Source organism: Mesoplodon mirus, assembly GCF_964341445.2.
Source record: "Mesoplodon mirus genome assembly, chromosome: 15".
NCBI lineage: Eukaryota > Metazoa > Chordata > Mammalia > Artiodactyla > Ziphiidae > Mesoplodon > Mesoplodon mirus.
The window spans coordinates 29,193,040-29,198,198 of NC_138991.1; the positions used below are offsets into that span (position 1 = coordinate 29,193,040).

Here is a 5,159-nt window from a genome sequence, read left to right on the forward strand (position 1 = left end):
TAAACCCCTTGGTCTGTTTTCCCATAAGGTAAAAATATCACCCAATTTCAGAAATCTGTTGTGTTTCTATACACTAAAAATGAACTGTCAGCAAGAGAGAAATTAATAAAACAAGCCCATTTACAATTACACCAAAAAGAATAAAATACCTAGGAATACTTCTAACTAAGGAGGTAAAAAACCTGCACTCAGAAAACTATAAATCACTGATGAAAGAAATTGAAGACTACACAAACAGATGGAAAGATACACCGTGTCCATGGATTGGAAGAATTAATATTGTTAAAATGACCATATTACCCAATACAATCTACAGATTCAATGCAATTCCTGACAAAATACCAATGACATTTCTCATAGAACTAGAAAAAAATAATTCTAAAATTTGTATGGAAACACAAAAGACCCCAGATAGCCAAAACAATCTTGAGAAAGAAAAGCTACAGTCATCAAAACAGTATGGTAGGGACTTCCCTGATGGAGCAGTGGTTAAGAATCTGCTTTCCAATGCAGGGGACGCGAGTTCGAGGCCTGGACCGGGAAGATCCAACATGCCACGGAGCAACTAAGCCCGTGCGCCACAGCTACTTAACCTGTGCTCTGAAGCCTGTGAGCCACAACTACTGAGCCTGCTTGCTGCAACTACTGAAGCTCACGTGCCTAGATCCCATGCTCCACAACAGGAGAAACCACTGCAGTGAGAAGCCCGTGCACTCAATAAAGAGTAGCCCCCACTCGCCGGAATTAGAGAAAGCCCGAGCGCAGCAACGAAGACGCAATGCAGCCAAAAATAAAATATAAAATAAATAAATTTATGAAAAAAATAAAAACCACAATGAGATATCACCTCACACTCATCAGAATGGCTATTATCAAAAAGAAAAGAAATAACAAGTGTTGGTGAGGATGCAGAGAAAAGGGAACACTTGTACGCCGTTGGTGGTGGTGCAGCCACTATGGAAACAGTATGGAGAGTCCTCAAAAAATTAAAAATAGAACTACCATATAAACCAGCAATTCCATTCCTGGATATTTATATCAAATAAATAAAAATACTAGTTCAAAAAGGTATATGTCCCCCTATGTTCGTTGCAGCATTATTTACAATAGCCAAGATATAGAAGCAACCTAAGTGTTCACTTAGATGAGTGGATAAAGAAGATGTGATATATATAATAAATGGAATATTACTCAGCCATAAAAAAGAATGAAATCTTGCCATTTGCAACAACATGTATGGACCTAAAGGGTATTATGCTAAGTGAAATTGTCAGACAAAGAAAGACAAATACTGTATGAATTCACTTATATGTGGAATCCAGAAACAGAGTTATAGATACAGAGAACAAACAGCTGGTTGCCAGAAGGGAGAGGGGTGGAGGCAGGAAAGAAATAAGTGAGGGAGATTAAGAGGTACAAACTTCCAGTTGCAAAATAAATGAGTCAGTGGTATGAAATGTACAGTATGAGGAATATTGTCAATAACTCTGGCCTCCCAGCAATCAACCTGGTGTCAACACAGCCTTAAACCAAGGAGGTGGAGCTGGGTTTAAGTTTTTGAAATTAAAGTAGGTCTACATGTTAGGAACTTATGTCTTTTCTTGTAAGTAAATAGAGTGAATTAGCCATTTGGTCTCGGAAAAGTTCGTTGTTGAGGGCTTAAGAGATTTGGAACCATTTGGAGACCAACAAGGCAAGCTCAGAGTCGATAGCATTCTTCTCTAAACAGGAGATCATGAGTAGCTTTCTGACAGAGGGAGGGTGTTATGAGCTACTCACCATTACAGGCAAAGGATTCGAGGATCTGATGACAGTGAATCTAGCAAGGTACAAACCAATGGGAGAGTATGTGACTGTACGAAGGATTAACCTAGAAGCTTGTTCCAATGAGCTGGTGACATACTTGCAAGGGGGGTTCCATGTCCCTAAGATCTTCAGCCACCCCAATATCCTGCCATATCAAGCCATACTTATTACAGACAATGAGCTGTGGGTTATCACATCATTCATGGCATATGGCTCTGCAAAGGACCTCATCTGTACACACTTCATGGACAGCATGAATGAGCTGGGAATTGCTTACATCCTGCAGGGGGTGCTCAAGGCCCTGGACTACATCCACCATGTGGGATATATGCACAGGAGTGTCAAAGCCAGGCACCTACATTCTGATCTCCACAGATGGGAAGGTCTACCTGTCCGGTTTAAGCAGCAACCTCAGCATGATCAGCCATGGGCAGCAGCAGCATGTGGTCCACGACTTTACCAAGTACAGTATCAAGGTTCTGCCCTGGCTCAGCCCAGAAGTCCTCCAGCAGAATCTTCAGGGTTATGATACCAAGTTTGACATCTACAGTGTGGGAATCACAGCCTGTGAACTGGCCAATAGCCATGTCTCCTTTAAGGATATGCCTGCCACCCAGATGTTACTGGAGAAGCTGAATGGCATTGTGCCCTGCCTGCTGGACACCAGCACCATCCCTGCCCAGGAGCTGACCATGAGCATCTCGCACTCAGTGGCCAACTCTGGCCTGAGTGGTAGCCTGACCACCAGCACCCCCAGGACCTCCAATGGCAACTCACTGTCTCACCCCTATCACCGCATCTTCTCATCCCACTTCCACCATTTTGTGGAGCAGTGCCTTCAGCATAATCCAGATGTAAGACCAAGTACCAGCACCCTCCTGAACCATTCTTTCTTCAAGCAGATCAAGCGACGTGCCTCAGAGGCTTTGCCTGAGTTGCTTTGTCCTGTCACCCCCATCACCAATTTTGAAGGCAGCCAGTCTCAGGATCACAGTGGAATCTTTGGCCTGGTAACAAACCTGGAAGAGCTGGAGGTGGACAAGTGGGAGTTCTGAGCCTCTGAAGAAGGTGCACATTCTCCATCCTGGGCCATATGAGCCTCTGGGACACTTCCTGAGGGCTAGCCACATTCCCACCCTCCTGGGGGCAGATTGGGCAGAAAGGACATTTCTGCCAGGAGAGTTGGCTGCTTACTGACTGGGAAAGAAATTCCTGGAGAGTAACTTTTCTTTACTGCTCCAAGGCTTTTGAGACACAAGGGAATCCCAACAACCATGGATCAGGAGGGGCTGGAAATCTGACATTCCTAGTCCTGTGAGCTCAGGCGACTTGACCTCTTCAGAAGAAAGAGATGCTGTTCTGGCCCTTGGGGCTGAAGTCCAAGCCCAGGGTTTGACTCATCCACCCAGGGAACTGTGTGACTTCTCACTCTGGTTCTCCTACCAGCCTGCTTGCATTCTTCTCCCCTGCTCTCAGATCCTATAGGTCCATGGAGGGGCAAGCAATAAGAACCCCCTTCCCTCATACCTCTCCCTAATAACTGAAGGGAAGGGTATTTTTTCTTTTTAAGCACTAGGTTAAGGCTTGGTTCATCCGCGTAGCTCATTCCTTTCCCACCAAGAGTCCATCTTACTGTCTCCTGCAGGCAGCCTTGGTGCTTCTTCCAAGGGCCATGATGTCTTGCCTAGCCTGAGGGCCTAAGTCCTTATGCTGTGTGAGCTTCATTGCCAGAATAAATTAAAACTTCCAGAGAATCAAAAGAAAAAAAAAAAACCTCTGTAGGGTTTTTATGTCTGTAAGGTGACATATTATAACTAGACTTTATTGTAACTAGACTTTATATTGGTGATCATTTTGAAATGTTATAGAAATATCAAATCACTATGTTGTGTAACAGAAACTCACATAGTGTTGTAGGTCACTTATACTTCAAAAACAAACAAACAAATTCATAGAAATAGAGATCAGATTTGTGGTTATGGGATGGGGTGGTATAGAAGGGGAATTGGATGAAGGTAGTCAAAAGGTACAAACTTCCAGCCATAAGATAAATAAGTACTAGGAATGTAATGTACAACACAATAAATATCATTAACGCTGCTGTATGTTATATATGAAAGAGAATAAATTCTAAGAATTATCACAAGGAAAAAAATATTTTCTATTTCTTTAATTTTGCATCTCTATAAAATGATGGATACTCACTAAACTTACTGTGATAATCATTTCACGATGTATGTGAGCATTGTGCTGTACACCTTAAACTTATACAGTGATGAATATCAATTATATCTCAATAAAACTGGAAGAAAAAAAAAGTACCCAATTTCAACTGATGGGCTATGAGCAAAGTTTGACGTGGGGACAGGAAGTTAAATCGGCCTTATGGTGGGTCCTTTGGGTCAATTCAGTGTACTGTCGCCGGAGCTGCCACTGCTGGAAGTATAATTGGTATTGATGTTTGTACAGGTTTGTACTGTGAATGCCCGTAAGTGTCAGAGGGGATTCGCTCATTCAGGGATTGCTGTATGTACAGAGGTGATTCCTGAATCCTCCAAGATGGTCCAGGAGAAACCCTATAGGCTTCCAAGAAGAGAAAGGGAAACAGGAAGAAATAGACTCAGTGGTTGCGATTACTCAGAGGAGGCCATTTTCCCACACAACAGCATCACCTTTTGGACACAGTCACCAAGTACATTCCTTTTGGAACCTGCTAATTTCTTACTTACTGACCCATAGAAGTCCTGTGACTCTTCAACGTGACATTCCCGTTTGGGGATGGGTAAACTTGGATTTAGTGGCTATGCAGGGAAGAACACAAAAGGCCTTGCTAGTCAAATGGAAATGCTATACAGTAAGTCCCCTACATATGAATGAGTTCCATTCCGAGAGCGCGTTCATAAGTCCAACGTGTTCATAAGTCCAACAAATTTAGCCTAGGTACCCAACTAACACAATTGGCCCTATGGTACTGTACTGCAATAGGTTTATAATACTTTTCACACAAATAATACATAAAAAACAAACACAAAAAGTAAAGAAAACATTTTTAATCTTACAGTACAGTACCTTGAAAAGTACAGTAGTACAGTACAGTACAACAGCTGGCATGCAAGGACTGGCATCGAGTGAACAAGCAAGAAGAGTTACTGACTGGAGGAGGGAGGGGAAGTGGGAGGTGGTAGAGCTGAAGGATCATCAGCAGTAGGAGATGGAGGGCGAGCTGCAGTTTCACTCATGCCTGACATTGATGGCACAGGTTCTAGTTCCTTGCTGGAGTCAATTCTATCTACCCTCTTGAAAAAACGATCCAGTGATGTCTGGGTAGCAGCTCTCTCTTTTTTTTTTTTTCT

The 5,159-nt window shown here is 42.8% G+C and overlaps 1 pseudogene across 1 annotated transcript; it reads left to right on the plus strand.

Moving 5' to 3' along the window:
• The first annotated feature begins 1,735 nt into the window (after positions 1-1,735).
• Positions 1,736-2,938, plus strand: LOC309816244 (STE20-related kinase adapter protein alpha-like; annotated as a pseudogene). Its single transcript has one exon. The product of its transcript is annotated as an STE20-related kinase adapter protein alpha-like (transcript).
• The last annotated feature ends 2,221 nt before the right edge of the window (positions 2,939-5,159 follow it).